Consider the following 20280-nt stretch of genomic DNA (forward strand, 5'->3'; position numbering starts at 1 on the left):
TTTCTCACTCCTAACAGAATCACACTTGGGTTCCAGCAGCCACCCTCCTCCACACATAGTCATGTGCTTTAGAGGAAGAGGACTCCATTCTTGATTTTAGGAAGTGGATACTGTTGAGACTTAAGTCAGTCATGGCCACCTCTTTTCTCCTGCCAGTGATTAGTTAAAGAATGGCATGAGTGAAAGCAGGAAAAGAAGTTATTGCATCTGCTAAACAAGAGATGGTAGTTTGGACCAGGGAGTTGTCAATGGAGATAGAGATTTGCACGGAGAAATAAGGTAGAGTAACATGTACACGATGTCTCCTAGGTTTCTGGCTTAGGCAAATAACGATCAATCTTTTCCATATAGTCAAAGCCAGAGAAATATTTTTAAAAAATGAATAGTCTTATGTTATTCTTAATATATTTCTCTTAAATAAACCTAATTAGAACTAGTCAAGGATCATACCTAAAACATATCTCATCCTCATGCAGGATACTGGCTTCAGAAGTTCATGCAGACTTATCAAGAATGAATGAGGCTAAGTAGATTTTGTCCTACAATACAAATCAATGATAACGATCAATCTTTTCCATATAGTCAAAGCCAGAGAAATATTTTTAAAAAATGAATAGTCTTATGTTATTCTTAATATATTTCTCTTAAATAAACCTAATTAGAACTAGTCAAGGATCATACCTAAAACATATCGCATCCTCATGCAGGATACTGGCTTCAGAAGTTCATGCAGACTTATCAAGAATGAATGAGGCTAAGTAGATTTTGTCCTACAATACAAATCAATGTTTTCTAAAATTCTAACCTATAATTAACAATCCTGCCTACAAATAACATCAATTTCTGAATATCATTTGTTTTGTCTTGCCTGCTTCAAAAAATGATTTAAGCTAGCAAAATGTCCAAATCAATTAAAAGCCAAGCCAAGAATAAAGTAGTCCAAGGATTTCTGACCACTCTTGTGTTATCTAAAAATAATTCCAGAGAAATTAGATGGAGGTACCTAATCAATTATGCTCATCAAATTTATCAAATTAGGTCTCATAACAACAGTAATGAAGGTTCCTGTTACAGATACCAACAGACCCAGGCAAAAATATAACCTACCTTGACAAGTTGATGAAGTGCCATTTCTTTCAGAAGGTGGTGTACTTGGACTGTTGAAATGACGTGAAGTTCCTCGGTCCTCGCCATCATTTGTAAAATTCTTTGAATGGCACGTACAACGACGTGACAAGGGTACTTCAGCTATTTTGCTTAAGCTTTCATTCGCTGGCTTCCCTAAAAGTGAAAGAACCTCTATTTATAATATTTCTAATTCAAAAAACATTAATCATCCTCTGCAGCTACAGTGAGCAACTACTCTAATTTGCCCAGGATTGGGAGGTTTCCCAGGCTGTAAGATTTTCAGTGCTAAACCTGGGAAAGTACCTGGCAAATCTGGACAAGTTGGTCACCCTATCTGTAGCATCAAATTAGGACAGGAGAGAAACACTTATGATGTCAGAGACATTTATAGAGAAATTATCATCAATTTGCCTAATTTACAAAAAGATAATAGTCAAAGATTAATAATGTAATAAAGGCACAACCACTTGAGTATTCGTTTATATTGAGACTTATTAAAATATCAAGCAGGGAGGATTAAAAGAAAGACCAAAAGTATATTCTTAGTTACTGCTATTTCTTTAAATGAATCATTCTGGATAAAAAGTACTTTATTATATTTTTTTCAAGTCCCAATAATCAAGCTGAATATATCAACCAAATACTCACCACGAAGAAGAGACTGTTGCCACACTAAAGCAGCACAAAGTAAGACTAAGCTTTTCCCACTTTCTGTAGGGCTCTCCAACAAACAATGCTGCTTACTTTTTAATCCTCGGACAATCTATTGACACAAAAACAATAAAAAAAATCAGTAAACAATTTACTTCATTAGGGTCTGTCTCCATCACAAGTACAAACACAACAAGAAGTAAGATTGTACTTGAGGGAACATAGCAATAGCAGAAGGGAGAATTAGTATTTAGTTCAATCTAGACCTTATTCCTTTATCTTTCTCCCTAAAATTATGTTGGACTTAAAAGCATATAGGCATAAAAGAAATGAACAAAGCAATTTGTGCCTTAAATGATGCAAGCACCGTCATTTCTTTAAAACTAGAGTACACTAATATCTTGGATGAAAACTTAATGGAGGATACTGCTAGGGGGAGTGTAAATCGCTACAACCAATTTGGACAGAAATTAACAATTTCTAGCAAAGTTGAAGATACCCAACACCAGGAAGTCCAGTCCTATGTATATATCCAAAAGCTTTCCCACAGGAACATAAGGAAACATGCATAAGAAAGTTCATAGCAGCATTGTTTAGAATTGCAAAAGAATGTAAACAACTTAAATGTCTGTCAAAAGGAAAACGGATAAAAAATTTCTGGTATATTCATACAATGGAATACTACACAGCAATTAAAATAGATTAACAATCAATAAGGCTACTTCTTAAAAATAATGTTAAGCAACTAAAAACACTTCTGAACAAATATAGGTACAATATCATATCATTGTACAAAGTTTAAAAACAGGTAAAGTAATGCTCTATATTGTTTACGGATACATACATATGTAACAAAAGTATAACAACACGTCTAGAAAAGAAAAAGAATAAATTCAGCATACTAGTAATGTTACTTGCAAACAAGGTATAAAGTAAATATGGCAAAATATTAAGATTGAACAACTCTGGAAAGTTGGCTTACTCATTGCATTATTAATTTTCTATATGATTAAAACATCTCAAAAAATATGGTGAGGGGGCCGGCCCGGTGGCGCAAGCGGTTGAGTGCGCGCGCTCCGCTGCGGCGGCCCGGGGTTCGCTGGTTCGGATCCCGGGCGCGCACCGACGCACTGCTTGGTGAGCCATGCTGTGGCGGCGTCCCATGTAGGGTGGAGGAGGATGGGCACAGATGTTGGCCCAGGGCCGTCTTCCTCAGCAAAAAAAAAAAAAAAAAAAAAAAAAGAGGAGAATTGGCGGATGTTAGCTCAGGGCTGATCTCCTCACAAAAAAAAAAAAAAATATGGTGAGAAATATAGTATTCTGTGTAAAGGACAGTAAATACTTTGTAGAAGGTAGTAATTCCGTAAAGTAAATAGAAGTGCCAAATGAGCTGAGAATAGTTTTCAGAATATTCTCCTTTGCCTCCTAACCATATACAGTTCATAGCGATCAGGATTATTTTTTGAAAGGTTACATGTTCTTCCATGAACCCAGCAAATATTTTCAATCCATTTACTATCTGAGAAAATGAATGTAGTCACAGATTCAGTATATGTTATGAATTATCAGCATCTTTATCCTAATGAAGACTTAACTGATGAAAAATACTTGCAGAATTCATTATAGCAAGCTATGATGGACAAGCTTTACAAAGAAAGTTCATCTTCACCCCACCAACTGTACATTCAGACCATATTGAAGAGTCATGCTTTCCTGTTTACTTAGATTCCTAACTGCAGCAGAAACGAAAATCAAGACTGAAACAATGCCATTCAAAGAAAACCAGATACCCAACTAGACTAGGACAGAAGTCTAGAAATATAAAGGGGATTCCTAAATGTATAAACAAAACAAATGCAAGTAAAAGAATTTCCTAGTCTTAACCATCACAGTGGTTGAAAGCATGTCTCGGAATCTGACAAATCCGGATTTGTATCCCTACTCTGCCAAAGCTGTGGACCAGGAGGTAGAAGTACGAGTTCTAGATCAGGTTCCCACAACTCAGATGTGTTTCCTTGATCATGTCTTCACTTCTCTAGACTAAGATCCTTATCTGTAATAATCCCTAATTGAAAAGCTGCTGTAAGGGAGAAAATGCCTTGGCACACAGTAGGTGCTTGATAATTCTGATTTAAAGGTCAGAAGGTTATAATGAAAAGAAGATGGGCTTTGGAGTAAAGCAAGCCTAAGTGTGAGTCCCACTGTGTGAATCACTGAACCTCAGTCTGTTTCTTCACCTGTGCAATGGAGATAAGATTATCTACCTGATAGAGTTTTGACGAAAATTAGCCAGGCATTGAGTTAAGAATTAAGTAAGTTAATGGATAGAACGTGCCTAAACTCCAGTACTTGACACAGAGGAGGTGATCTACTTTAATCTCCACCTCTTCTAAACCACCTATGCTTAATCTAGGATCCAGAGACGGAAGTCAGAGACTGTGCTCTCTTGCTATTGCGTGCAGAATTCTTGGTACATGACTGCGTTTCTCTGAAAAGAAAATCCGTGGATTTCTCATTCCCAGAACTATATCCTAATAAAATAACTGAAAACAGAGGGGAGACTGATATGCACTGTTATCAACTGAGAACTTCCTTGCAATAGTGAAAAAAAACGGCAAATTCGACCTGGGGATGGAGGGATGGTTAAAAGAGTAATTCAACAGCTTATGAAGCCAATTATACCCTGACCCCTAGCCTATGTGTTCCAAAACAAGCTAAGAACCACTATTCTGAGGTATTTCCCAGTTCTACTATTCTGTGATTCTATCTGTGCAACTCTTGAGTAGAGATTTGGTGGACTCTAACCCCTTCACCCCAGCCAATAACGCAACGCCGGCTAGTTCCTCAGATACAGCCTAGAAATCCATCCCGCCTGCAGTCACCACAATCCCCCAGGGGATAAAGGACGAGCCCCGATCCGCCTCCCGCCATCGTCCCCGCTGCCACGAGTCAGCGGAGGGTCAAGGGGGCCCGAGGCCTCTCCTCGGGTTTCAGGACAGGATCCCTCTGGCCTCCGCGTGTTCAGAACCCCGAGGCCTGGGGACTCGGTCACCCCGACGGCCCGCACGGCGGCCAGGCGAGAGCAGAAGGCTCTCTTCGGGCAGGCTGCGCACCGCCCCACGAGAGACAGGCTGGCCTGTTCTGAGGAAAATCAAGGCAGCGCTGCCTGGGCTCCGAGTCCCGGGAGAAAAGGAAATGGTATCTGCGAGCACACACTGCGGAGCCTGGCAGAGAGGAGAAGCCCCAAACCTCTCGCCTCCTCACCCTGGCGGAGCGCGGACCCGGGCGCCTCACCCGCTCCCTCCTCCGCTCTCTCCAGGCCGCGCGGAAGCGCTCTTGCCGAGGAATTCCTGCCTCCCGCCCCCTCGACTCCCAGCACCCAATCACGCGCCAGAGCAGAAACCAAGCAACCAGTCCCGGCGTGAGGTTAGGGGGCGAGAACGCTGCCCGAGGGAAGCCTCCGCAATAAAAACCAACGCAAAGTATTTCGTGGCCCGGAGGCGAACACTTGAAGAGTGAAGAATGGGAGCAGAGCGCAGGGTTTAAAGGAAAAGTCTTCTCCATTTTGAGATTTTGAAACCGGCGACTTAACCCGTGTATCCATTTCCTTGGAAACTCGCAGTCTCATTCTTCAGGTCTGTAGACCAAGCGAAAGGAAAGCCATGCCAAGTTCTTCCCAGAGCTCCCGTCAGTGACGCTCAGCTCACATTTCCGAACTTCACGTTGGCCTGGGTGTCGCACAGACGGAGGCGGGAACTGCCAGAAGCCTGAGCCCGGCCAGGCGACAAGGCTGGTTGACGAGTGGCCGCAGACCCTCAGGATGTTCCAGACTTCCCCGGATAGCGAGTTCAACCAGAGCAATGCTCTAGAGTGCTCCCGCCCTGGTCACTTCTGCTCCATCAAGGCTCATCCGCCTTCTGTCCCTCCTAAAACCGGGTTGTTATTCTTTGCCACAAAGTACACTTCAGTTTCCTCAAAGGTAGGGAGTTAATCGTGATCTCTCCAAATTGTGATTTTGTCAATTTCTGAATAGCCTAAACTTGGCTCCGATACTAGTGTCTCAAAAAAGTAAAACGTGAGACAGTTTCTCAAGTTTGAGCAACTAGTTTGGGGAGAGGTTTGCTGTAGGGGGAGCAGCGGGAGGAGAGTGGATTTGTTTGCTTCCCTTTCAGTTTTACTGCATCTTCCCCAATTGCAAAATGTACAGTGCTAAAAATAAATTCTACCTTTTAATTTAGTAATCTCAGGCTCAACAATTTATCCTAAAAGAGTAATCCAAAAGAAAGAAAAAAATACCTAAATTGATAACATTGCCTATTGTAATCCTGAAAAAAGTCATCAACCTCCCGGTCTAGTAATAGCACCCTATACGGTTATGATACATCAGTTTGATAATTAGGAAGCCAATAAAATAATTATCAAAAGTAAACAACTTGCAAAATATTTCATATAAATTTAAATGAAAGAAAGCAGACTCCCTACTGGGTATTATGAATTCCATTATGTGAAAATATATATGCATAAGCAAAGATGGAGGGAAAGTATAAAAAATGTAACACTGTTAAAACAGTGGAATGAAGGATAATTTATCAATACTTAAAAATATCTTCAAATTTTTATTCTGCTTTTACAATTTTTTTAAATATCAAATCGTTTAAGTAACTGCTCCAGGGAAACTACTACGATTTTCGATTTTCCTCCACTCAATTCCTAAGGCTCCCAACCGACTCTAGCCTTGTATGGCCATTTGACGTGTGTGGCGTTAACAGAAGTGGATACACGTAGGCTCTGGAGCCAGACAGTCCTGGATTCCAGTCCCTTGAACTGTTCCTTTCAGGTGAACAGTAGTGAAAGAAAACACAAAAATACTACAAGTTCATTTGATAAAGAATATGAATGTTTATAAACCAATATTCAAAATAGCTGCACACATCTGTTTTCACTTGAATAAAAAAAATCACATTGTGACAAATGTTGTAACCTTAACTTAAAATACATGAATATTAACATTTACTATATAGTTACACATTTTGTTTACATCATCAATGAATGTGATGAAAAACAGCATGTTGTTATTTAAACACAGCAGGTTTTGACCAGCCTTTGAAAACTGATCCAAGAATGTGCGCTGCATTTAGTTAGAAACCATTTATTTCAACCTTTTTTGAACTCCTAGAGGTTTCCTACTCACATAAAATATTCCAAAGCCTCAGTTTAAAATAAAACAAAACAAAAGAATACAGGACCGCTGTATTTAATCTTAGAAGACTACAAAACAGCCTTGTTTAAAAATATGAAAATTCTTAAAGTATTTTTTAAGTGTATGCTTTTATTTTTCACATCGAACTTACTTGATTGAACATTAAGCATCTGATATCTCAGGGAAGGCCAGCCCAGTATCCTGTTTTTCAGAGCTGACCAGGTGTTTCTGATGCAATCTATGGACCAGCAGAGACCCATTTGACTAAAGAAATAATTAATCAAGTGTTCTCTAAACATTGCTGCATAATGGAATCAACTGGGGAATCTTAAAAAAAAAATACTAATGCCTGACTCCCAACCGCAGACATTCTGATTTAATTGGCATGGGTTACAATTGGGGAACAAGAGTTTTAACAGCTGTCCAGGTGATTTTAATGTGCAGCAAAATTTGGAGCCACCACAATGATGCAAGACACAACAGTGATTTAAATCACAATTAGCCACAAATGACAGATGCCTATAGAGGAGAACTCAGTTTTAAGGAAGTTTCTCAAGTTGGAAATACTTTATAGTTTCTCTCTGTTTCTTAAGATCAAATTTATGCTTTTTCTGAAAGTTATAATGACTCTTTAATTAGTAGTCTTCAGAGGGGATTTATATTTTTAAACACTCAACAATTTTTTTCAACCATTAAGTTTAGGTTATTGTATATAATCACTGCTATACACTTATCTATTACGTGTAACAATACACTGAAATTACCTTCTAGGCATCACGGTATTAAGAACCATCCGTAGTTTATTGACTGTTTGAAGCATTCTCCACAGAACCCCTGAATTCAATAGCTGGTTCATATTGGATGTTAATACTTCTGCCTATGGTATAAGTTCACTGGCAGAGAGTAGAGTCAAGCGTTCTAGAATCTGTGTCGTTTCCATATGTCTTACTGGGACAGCTGAAAATGTTAAAGGGGAAACTTAGCAGTCATAATCTAAATTCTATACAACTTACCAAATAAGAAGTAAAATTGGTCTATCAGACTACAGGCCAAACAAATCAAGAAAACAATGTTGATCTAAACGTAAAACTTTCAATCCTAGCCATAGTTTTGGCCATACTTAAAATAAGGACCTTAAGAAAAATTCATTTAGGTGTAGTTATTTCACAAAGAACAAAACATATCTCATTTAAGAAATCACATTAGTGACCCAAAGACAAGGCCCTCAACCTGTGGAATCTGATGTATCTCTGGGTTGACAGCATCAAATTGAGTTGAATTATCTGACAACTAGCTGACATTCCAAGAATTGCTTGTTGGAGGGGTGGGGAACCCCCCCACGTGTGAAAAAATGAATCTCAGAACACCATTTATGGGCATACACCCAAAATGATTGAATGCAGAGGTATAAAGACATAAATGTACACCTGTGTTCTTAACAGGATTATTCAAAATAGCCAGAAGCTGGAAGCAAACCAGGTGTCCATCAACAGATGAAGTGACAAATAAAAAGTGGTGTATACATTCACCCTTAAAAAGGAAGAAATTCTGACACATGCTATGACAAGGACGAACCTTGAGGACTTTATGTTAAGTGAAATAAAGCCAGCCACAAAAGGAAAAATACTGTATGATTCCACTCATATACGATACTTAGAGTACTCAAATTCATAGGAATAGAAAGGAGAATGGTGTTTCCCAAGAGCAAGAGGGAGGGACAACAGGGAGTTGTTGATTAATGAGCACAGAGTTTCAGTGCAAGGTGAAAATAGTTCTGTGGATGGTTGGAGGTTATGGCTACACAATAATGTGAATGTATTGCATGTCACTGAACTGTACACTTAAAAATGGTTAAAATGGTCAATTTTAGGTTATGCATATTTTATGACCATTTAAAAAAATTAATTATTTTCAACAAATGAACAAACACTAGCTACATGCAATAGCATGGATGAATATCACAACCAAAATGCTGCATAAAAGAAATTATATTCAAAAGGCTATATATTTTTTAATTCCATTTATATAAAATCCAAAAAAGAAACAAAACCGAGGTCTGGCTTCCAGTAATGGTGGAGTGGCTTGTTGAACTAACACTCTCACAGATAACAATGATAAAATCTGCACAAAATATTATATGTATATATATAGAATCATGTAGTTATATGTAATACACATATAATAAATGTGTATATGTGTGTATGTATAAATCTCTTCCGAAAGCAAGCAGAACTGAGAGGGAGTCTTCCCTTAAATGATGGGAATTGCACCAGGAGATATTTGCAAGCTTGAGTCTTTTGCCTCAAAGCATTCTAAAATCTGTACATGGCACAGACAGGGGAAAAACTACAGTCTTACTTGTAATGTTAGAGGATATATTTTGGGGCTAACAGAGTAGCTGGAAAGTTAAGGGAGAAATTCTGGAAGGGAGGGAGACACAAAGAGGAAAATCTCAAAATATGTATGTAAGTCTCCCCCCCACACACACCAAATTGGCAGATCTTTGAACAACACACATGCAGGGTAGGCCCCAGAGGGCCTAGTGTAATAACAGCAGTTGGAAGATGAGAGAACTGAATGAGGATTTCAGCTATGCCCACTGTAAAGGAGAGAAGATTGGAGTTTCAGTCCAGCCAAGTTAACTCCCTGCTAGAAAAATAACAACACTCTTCAAAGGAATACAATAGAATCCAGAGTCTGTATAACTATCATTCGTGGTTTCCAGTACACAGTTTAAAAAATCATAAGATTTGAAGAGATGGGCAAATGTAATCCATATATGACCAAAAGCAGGCAGTAGAAACTCTCCTCAAGGTGTTGCAATTATCTGACAAGGATAAGAAAGCAGCTATTATCAAGATGATCAAGGTGGTATGAAAAATATTCTCATAATGAATGAACATATCTGGAAACTCAGCAGAGAAATGGAAATTACAAAAAAGAACCAAATAGGAAGATTAAATTAAAAAAATGCTTTTGAGTTTACATGTACATTAGAAACAGTAAAAGAGGGCTGGCCCCGAGGCTTAGTGGTCAAGTGTGCATGCTCCACTGCTGGTGGCCCGGGGTTCGGATCCCAGACGCGCACTGACGCACCGCTTCTCTTGCCATGCTGAGGCTGCGTCCCACATACAGCAACTAGAAGGATGTGCAGCTATGACATAGAACTATCTACTGGGGCTTTGGGGCAAAAAATAAATAAATAAATAAAATTAAAAATAAAAAACAGTAGAAGAAACATGAAGATAGAGCAATAGAAATTATCCAATCTGAACCAAAGAATGTAAAAATTTTGAAGAAAAATGAAGAGAGCCTTACCTGTGAGATGATTGAGTCCCCAGCAATGAGGGGAGAGACAGAAAAATTAAATGAGGCAGAAAGGCAAATCAATAAGTAATAGCATAAAACTTCCAAAATTTGGTAGAAAATCTAAAATTTTAGATCCAAGGAAGTCAGCAAACCCAGAAAATAAAATACAAAATAAAACCACACTTGGGCACATGATAGTCAAGCTGCTAAAATCCAAAGATAAAAAGAAAATCTTGAAAGCAGTCAGGGAAATACATATATACAGGGGAAGACATTACATACAGGGATAAATAATGTCAATGATGGATGATATATTATCAAAAACAAAAGAGACAAATCAACAACAAAATTACATCTTTCAAGTGTAGAAAGAAAACCCAAAAGTCAACACAGGATTCTATATTTAGCAGATCTCACTTTCAAAAAGGAGGCAGAAGCCACAATAATATTCCACACACCTATTAGGTGGCTGAAATAAAAAATAAAATTGCAAATATCAAGTGCTGGTGAGGACAAGGAGCAACTAGAACTGGGAATGCAACATGATAGTTGCATTCGGATAACGGTTTAGCAGGTTCTTATAAAGTTAAACATACACTTATTATATGACTCAGATATCCCACTCCTAGGGATTTACTTAAGCAAATTGAAAACTAGTGTTTAAACAAAAATCTTTGGGTGAATCTTCATAACCATGTTATTCATAATTACCACAAGCTGGAAATAAATTAAATGTCCTTCTTCAGGTGAATGGAGAAAGAAACTGTGGTGAATTGGGACATTAGAATACTACTTGGCAATAAAAAGGATAAACTCTTGATTCACACAACAACATGGATGAATCTTGGCTACATTTCTCTAAGTGAAGGAAGCGCAATTCAAAGGGCTGCACAGTATATGATTTCATTTGTATGACTTTCTAGAAAAGTCAGCATTACAGACATGAAAAATGATCAGTGGTTGCCAAGGGATGGAATGGGGGAAGGGGTTGACTACACAGGGACAGTATGAGAGAATTTTGGGAGATGAGAAAAACAGCTCTATATGCTACTGTGGAGGTGGATACATGACCATAAAGTTGTCAAAACCCACAGAACTGTACACTACAAAGAGTGAATTTTACTCTGCAAATTTTAAAAATCAGTCAGGATGCTGGGAAACTCAAATGAAATGCAGTGACAAATGAATCTCACTGTATTACAAGCATGTGACATAGCCACACATAATGGATGGGGATGAAAGGTCCTGACCTAAGTTACTTTGGAAGACAGTGTTTTGATGGGATACTGTAAAACTAAAGTACAGTACACAAACACTGTACTCTAGGTGGTAATTTTGTTTTTCATAAGGGTATGGATTAGCAATTCTGAAACTAGTTGACACATTAGGAAATATATTGTAGCTAACTGGAGTTAAGTTTCTCACTGTTGGTGAAAGAAGTTAAAAATAAACAAAAGGAGAATGCTAGAATAAACTCTGTGGTGTTGGATAGGAGTTGGAAGTATCAGTATGAAACCGTGTCTCTTCTACTATATCTATCCAGATAGATGGATAGATTGATAGGTTGGTAGATTGATAGATAGATGTGTATACCTGAATTTATATTCATACATACATTTCCAGGCTCTGCTGAGAGGGTCCAGAAACAGTGACACCCTAGTATCAATGAGCACATCTAGCTCCCAGATCTTGGTTTCTAAATATCATTCTCCAATAAAAAGAACCAGGTTTCCTTGGAGAAATGGCTAATTCTAAGGCTGGAGATGGAAAATACAATATGAGCCTCGACCATCTTGTAGTGCCAGAAAGTAGAAAAGTGCTTTAAATAAAACACAGCAAATGATGAGATGTGTCAAAAGGAATCAATCTGAAAGATTTCTCAATGGCTCAAGCTGGAAAACTGTGAGCAACATAATAAATAATGGTAGCATTGGATTATTACACAGAGAATAAAATAAATATCCATGAGTGTATACTGACATAAAATAGATTAAATAAGATAGGAAGAAAGAAACAGGAATAAAAAAGAATAAGAGAAAGAAAGGAAGAAGGACGGGAGAAGGAAGGAGGGAATCTTCCTCACAGAATTCCAAATAATAAATGTGGCTGGATAGCATGAAATAGAAAATCGCCACTAGAACACCACAGTAATAATTATTGTGGGTTAGGCTGACTGATGAATGCAAAAACTGTGGGTGAAACTTAAAAAAAAAAATACATTTGCAGAGCCTCAAATCATCTGCCTCAAAATACATAACGTTTTTCTGTTAATTACTTTAAAAGACCTATGACTATTGAAAGCAAAAATTATAACACTGTATTGTGGGATTTATAACATGGGAAGATGTAAAATTTATGACAACAATAGCACAAAGGACAGACAGAGGTAAATGGAACTGTTCTGTAGCAAGTCTTCCATATTTTACATTGATTAAACTGGTGCACTATTAAGTCTAGGTAGGCTGTGATATGTTAAAGATGCATATTGTAACCTGGACCAACCACGAAAAATGCAAAGGTGTGTCACTTAAATGCTAATAAAGGAATTAAACAGCATACAAAAATGGTGTGTACAAAAATGTTTGCAGGAGATGACCTGCACGTCCCCAGGAGGAAGATGAGCCCACTGCGGGGCATCCTCAGAGCAGAACGCCCTCAGCTGTGCCGAGGAGCAAACGCTGGCACACACATGTTGGGAGAGACTCATCAACCTCGTGCCGAGGGAAGCAAGCTGGACAGAAAACAATACAAGTGGGATGATTTCAGCCAAGATGAACCTATGCTGAAAAAACCAGAACAGTGGTTGCCTCGGGGGAAGGAAAAAATTGCCTAGGAAGGAACAGGAAGTGGTTTTCTGGGGGTGATGGAAATATCCTATTCTTAAAGGGGTGAAGGTTATATGGGCATGTTTATTTGCCAAAAATGTAAGGTTGAGATTTGTGCCTTTCAGTGTGCTTACTTCTTACCCCCCCCCACACAAAGGACTAAAAGAATAATAAAGTGAGGTGGGAATGGAATGGAATGTGGAAGAAACAAAAATGGCAGATGATTAGTAGTTGTTGAAGCTGGGTGACAAGCCTACTATGCTGTTTTGTTTATTTTGTATATTGTTTAAATTGTTCTATAATAAAACACTTGTATAAGAAGACAAACTCAATATATAGTGTTCGCTGGTAAGATGTCAGCTACCTTTGGGGAGGAAGGAGGGAGAAAGGGATTGTTGGGACCTGAGTGAAGCTGGTGTTAGCTCTTGGTCACACAAGTGTGTTCACTTTGTAATAATTCTTTGAGGATTACATGGATGACTTCTGCATATATTTCTACACGCATGTTATACATCAATAAACATTTTAAATCTGGCATATTTGCAAAAAGATTCTAACTCAATATCTCAGGATAACAGCAGTGTTTTGTTTTAAAGTGGAACACGTTCACTCATGACATCATCAGATGGATTTTAATACTCCCAAGTATCTAGTAATGCCCTCACCCTTGAGTGGCCCCCCGGGTCGTTCCATTTTTGCTTCAATTTGGCAAGTGGTATGGCTTTGAGTTTTTATGATGGGTATGGACCCTTAAGGTGGGTGGGTTCCAAGGGGAGGATCTCTGCAGCGACCCTGATCACGGGGTCCAGAGGGAGGATCATGGCAGGCTGGATGGATGCAGGGGATGGTAGTACAGATGGCCTTGAAAAGGCAAATTCCAGGATCCCATGCACCCGGTATTTCCATTTTAGATATTGAATTTACATTTCAAATACTGGCCAGGGAGCTTCCACCAGGGCTGCAAGCATTCTCAGCAATAGCCAGGCTGGTGAGCCCCACTCCTACCTGAGTACTGGCCTCAAAGGATGCAGCCCAACCACACAGCACATACTCTGGGGGGGCGGGCAAGGCATGGAGAGTTGGCATCCTATAGATAAGAGGCGGGGTAGAAGGTGGGGTGTAGAAGCATAGGGGCGTGGGCCAGGGGTGGAGGGACAGGTGGGAGTTGGGTCCCCTAGCTGTGCGTGCTGAGTGCTTTTGTCTCTTAACCATTCCTGGCTAGGAGCTTGCAGGACTGCAGAACTACAACTCCCAAGATGCTCTGGGCATGGGGCGGTGCCTAGCCCTGGGGGGAGGAGCAGGGCGGTGAAGGCTTGCCTGAGGGCCAAACAGCCATTGACTCAGGACTCTGGTCCTGCACCGGCTCCAACTGGACTGAGTACCGGAGGGATGTGACGGGACGAGAGGGACCAGGGAGTTAGGGTGTGGCAGCTGCATGGGCAGCCACGGGCCTGCAGCGTGCAACTGCTTTTGTCCAAAATTGAAGCTGGACTCGTGCCTCTTCCCCACCGCCTCCCTCCTTTGCTTGATTCCTCCTCCCCTCTGTGTGCCTGTGGGTCTTTCCACAGCCTCCTACCTAGTCCAGGGCCAGGTGCTTCTCTAAACTGCTTATGGGAACTGGTTTGACATCCCAGAAACTTTCCAGTTTGCCTGCTGCCCTCTGCCTTCTCCAGCCAAAGTGCCATCATTTCATCAGCTTTTGGGAGACATTCGCCCTTGTGGCCCCTCTTGAAAGCACAACTTAAGAGCTTTGCAGGGTGGTAACATTGGCTGTTGCTTGCCTTTTTTGCAGATGTGGAAGTTGAGGCATCTGTGAGGTTAATCACTGTTTTCCCCAGGATCTGCTAAGAGCAGAGGAGAACAAATCAATTCCCAGGCAAGTATCTAGTAGGCCGTTTTCACCAACCCATTCCAGTGCAGAGGCCTCCGAAACAGCATCGTTAAGATGAGAATAGCTTAAGTATTTTGCTCTTTAGATTGATCACCTAATCTCAGCTCAGTCCTGAGTGGCCAGTCTCTCAGGGACAGGGCTGGTGACTCTGATCCCTCAGGAAGAGACCGGTGGTCCAGCTTTGGGAGAGGGATGTTCATGGTAGACAGCACCTGGGCAACATTTGAAACCCGTCAGCTTTAACATTTCTGCTTTGGATTCAGGCAAGGTTCCCGGATAAACATGCCTAGGGATAGTCAGATGTACCGTATTCTTTAAAAATTGATTACAGGGCCGGCCCTGTGGCTTGGTGGTTAAGTGCGCGCGCTGTGATGCTGGTGGCCCGGGTTCGGATCCCGGGTGCACATCGAGGCACCACTTCTCCGTTCATCCTGAGGCCGAGTCCCACATGCAGCAACTAGAAGGATGTGCAGCTACGACATACAACTATCCACTGGGGCTTTGGGGGGAAAAAATAAAATAAATAAAATCTTTAAAAAAAAAAAATTGATTACAGCAGTGAAAAGAACAGAACATAAGATATCCTGCTCATTTGCAAAAGATAAAATGCAAGCAAGACTTTCTTGTTAATTTTTTTCTGCTCATTCTCTTGGCTGTACTGTACGTTTGAATGCAGAAACAAAAAACTTGAATTGCCATATTCTCTTTTCCTGAGATTGGTAAATTAACTTAAAAGTCTTATTGAAACCTACGGAGGAATGATTAGCAGTTTTACTGATTTATGTCATCCTTAAAAGTCTGGGCATTGATCTAAATGAAAACAAGTCCTTGTTTATATTACACATCCCAATAGGTTACATTTCTGATTCCTGAATGTGGAATATTATCAAAACAACTGGAAAACCTGATCATGGAAACTAAACCCTGTCACTTTGTCAAGAATTTGCCTCTTTATGAATTAATGACACATGAATTCTTTAACATTTTTGTAAAGAAAGGATGAGAAACTGCAGTGTCTCTGAATGTGGCAAGACGGGGAATTATCGTTAGACCACATCCTCGGGTTCTTCTCTCGTGTTCAACAGGCCCGGGTGATAGTCTGTGTTGTCAGGTGCAACGCTGCTCCCCCATCCCCCAGTGTTCCATCCTACTCTGGCCTGTGACCTCTTCAGGGGGTTCTGATGACACTCGTCCACAAGTGTTGGAAGGAGACATTGTAACATGAGGATATTCCTCATCTTGAAACAAGGATTAATGGAGAGGAAAGTCTCTGGGTCTGTGTGCTCCGAAGCACTGCTGTTGGGGTGTGGCTTCAGTCACCACTGTGCTCCCAGCAGTCCCCACAATGGCTGCCTCAGACATTTGATCTCCTGGTGCAACCACAGCAGCTGTTGACAGAGCTGGGCGCTCGTCGTGGTGAAGTGTCTTCCATCAGATTTTGTGGCTCTGACCCTCCTCTGCTCAACCCCTTCCCATTCCTAACTGCTGCATTGATTGCTTTGTAGTGTTTCCTAGGAGCCACTGTGTGTAACTGGATTTCACAGTGTCTTTAGTGACCCACCCTCACTACACGAGTCACTGTACAACAGCCACTTATCCTGGTGTAGCCCATGTTCGTCCTCTAAAGTGGAGCTGTGAAGAACCCTGCTTACTCGGAGCTCCTTTCATTCTCATGCTGCTGGGGCTGCTTACGAAGCTGGGCATCTCGTCTTTGGTCTCATCACATTATTCTTTTCATCGATTATTCTGAAGTCGGATACGACTTTGTTAATAATGTGACACTGGCTGTCACAGGCACTTCTATGTATCTTCCCCAACAGCTCTGTGAAGTAGACCTGTGATCCCCATTTTACAGGGGGGACACTGAGACTCAGAGAGGTCGAGTAGCTTCCTTCACACAGTTTCTTGGTGCATTTTGAGTCTCCACCTGGAGCTCCGCCTCTCAGGTGTGTGCACTTAGCTGGTGTTCCACTTTGTCCCTCTCTGCCAGCCGCCCCAAAGGCACACGGCCCATGCTGAGTCTGATTGTTGGCAGTCACCCTGCACAAACAGGCCCTGGGTGGGGAGTGGACTAGCAGGGCGTGATCGTCCGGCCTACCCTGGGCAGATTCTATGTTCATTGCGAGAGCAGGAGCAGTGGAAGATACTGACCGTCACTCGCCTGGAAGGTTTCTTGTGGAGAAATACTCCACTGACTTTCTGCAGGTGTCGTGTCTTCTTTGTCTTCATTGCTCCTCTGGGCTTTCTCCTACAGCCCATGCTGTGCAATAACATAGAGAACAGAGACTGCTGAACATCATACTGTTGTCCTGCACCAAACGGTCACATCACTCATTTTTCTAACTATGAAAGAATTACATACTTTGTAAAAAAAAGTCAAATTATACAGATCTATGTAGAGTAAAATGAAACCTTCCCCTTCCATCCCCTTCCCTGCAAACTCACTCCCCTACTCAGAAGGAACTATTGTTAAGAGGTTGCAGCTTATTCTTCTGGACATTTCCAATGAATTTATAAATACACATAAAGTTTTTTTTAACATAAATTACATAACTACATCGTTTTGCAACTTGCTGTTTCCCAAACCATATATCATAGACGTCTCTCCTTATCAGTGCACGTCACTCTAACTTAGCTTTTTAGAAGTTTTGGAGCTACTCCAAAGAACAGGAATACCACGATCTGTTTATTTCTTCTTTGCTAGAGATGGGGTTATTTCCAGTTTCACTATTATACATAATGCTGCAGTAAGGTCCTTGTATGGAATTTATTACACTGCTATTCAACTGCTCAATTTTCTTTGTTCCCTTTTAGTCAGAGACTATGATATATTTGTAACAATTTTATGGGAATTATTTTATAGGGAAATTAATTTTATCTCTGAATAAAGACATTTATGGGGAAACTTGACTTCAAGGTCAACCATCTCAGTATTCTGGAGAAAAATCATGAAACTTAGAAGGTATTATGCTAGCTGCATCACATTCTAACAAGTCACGTTAACAATTTAAAGTTGAATGTTTGGGCTGGCCCGGTGGCGCAAGCGGTTAATTGCGCGGGCTCCGCTCCGGCGGCCGGGGGTTCGCGGCGGCCCGAGGTTCGCAGGTTCGGATCCCGGGCACTCACCGACGCACTGCTTGTCAAGCCATGCTGTGGCGGCGTCCCATAAAAATGGAGGAAGATGGGAATGGATGTTAGCCCACGGCTAGTCTTCCTCAGTAAAAAGAGGAGGATTGTCATATGTTAGCTCAGGGCAGATCTTCCTCACAAAACAAAAATAAAAAACAAAATAAATAAAGTTGAATGTTTGTATAGCCTCTACAGTCTTTGTTCAGAAGAAGGATGACTTTTTCTTGTCTTGAAAACTTCTGACTCCAGGGGCTCTCAGTTGGGCTTCAGAGAGGATAAGATGTTGGTGTTGTATCTGTTTCTCTTCAGCTGTAGGCTGCATCATCTAAAGATCATAGAATTGAACATGGTCCAATCGATATATATGATTTGGGTCAAAAATTCAAAGTAATGAACCCAAGACAGGAATCTATAACTTTGGTTCTTAATGAAGAATTTCCTTTGATATCCTCAAGTCTCTGTGATTACTAGTAAAAACTCACCTATGAATGAAGAGATGTGGTTCTGCTGGCAATGTCTGGCTTGAACATCCATAGTTAAGGCTGCCACATCCCTAGGTAGATTAGACTTGACCTCTCTACGACCTCTGCCCTTGTTCCTTCACCTGGGAAAAATAAGAATTTAAAAAAACTGTTGTTACTAGCACTGAATGCTAGAAATGCCCATTAAAGAGTGAGTTTGATTTGGTAAACCAAAGGGAGTACATGCAGAACAAAGTCTTTAACATCTATGAAATTTCAAAAAGTTCTAATTTTTTTAAATGTAACTCTATTTTTGCAACAATGCAAAATGTATATATACGAATGAAATATCCCTCTGTCCATTTCTTAAGTTGTTTCCATTGATTTGATGGATTTATCCTCTAATCAGGATTCCAAGTGTGAAAGAACATCTTGGTCTTTCAAAGAAAAGAAGCCATTGATATTTGATTTTCTTTTAGCTCGGCATCCTACAGGTTTGAGGAATAAATTATCATGTAATGATACAATGATTCTGAAAGCTAATTGTTAATTAGAGGGGTGTAAGGGATGATTGAATGGTGGTTCATCCCCATGGTCAGGGGTATTGTACACATGGATATGTAAACACGATTCAGGAGGCTGCTTCAGCCCCGTGACATCCCTGAGAACCACAGTGCAGAAGGATATAAGGGTATAGCCATCTGCCTCGATCTCCTGGGTTACATGTAGATCCAGAGGTCTTAACAGTGGCTTCAGAGCAGCTAACTTTTGTCTATTTCTCCCCTTCCTTCTCTCCAGCTTATCTCAAACAGTCCTGACTATCATGTTTTAAAGTAAGACCAATTATAGTTATTTACATGAGCTTCTTGTTCATTATTGCAGAGTAATAATCAGGGATACCATTAAATATCATTTAATCTACCTAAGTAAATTTGTTTTACCTTTTAATTGATTAGAACACTAAAGTTAGTTCAGAGCTTGATATGCACCAAGTGTGTTAATCTGCTTACAACTGCCATGTTCCTCACTCCTCTTAGAAGTGTATCTTTGGCCCATCACAAGATTTTAATGACTCAAGTCATCATAAATTAAGATAATGCACTGTCTTTTTGTGACCAGGAGGCACATGGGTCCATTTTGGAAATACGCCCATCTGTCTTTGCTCTCCATGGGAAGTTTCTGGTCACTAGGTCTCCAGGTGGCTTGCACAAGCCCTAGGTCTGTAATAGCTTGGTGCCTCTCCTTCTAATTGGGGTAGAAATAAAGGAGATTAGAGAGACTTATTAAAGTTTTGGTTGCATGAGGTCTTCTATGAAGACCATCCATGCATATTGTTCTGGATAGCTCTGTGTTCCTAAGACCACTAGTTATTTTAAGGGCTTGTCAGGAACTGTGAAAGGTTTGATGTTTTACCTTACCTGCAAACCAATTAGTTAGCCTACAATGGTCTTACAGATGCTGGCAAAAGTCACGAGTCCCATGCCTCAGAGACAAAGGACTTAATGACACAACAATAGCAGTGACCAGAGTATCAGCATTTGCACCGGTTCACTAAATCTCACTTCCTACATGGTGATACACAGTGGGCCAGGTGACATGCAGAGGGTTGCAAGATCTCAGAGCCTAAGGAATTCAAATCTTTGATAACGGGCAGGATGTCTGCTAACCTTTGCCCTGGGGGGTGTT

Source organism: Diceros bicornis, chromosome 41, assembly GCF_020826845.1.
Source record: "Diceros bicornis minor isolate mBicDic1 chromosome 41, mDicBic1.mat.cur, whole genome shotgun sequence".
Lineage (NCBI taxonomy): Eukaryota > Metazoa > Chordata > Mammalia > Perissodactyla > Rhinocerotidae > Diceros > Diceros bicornis.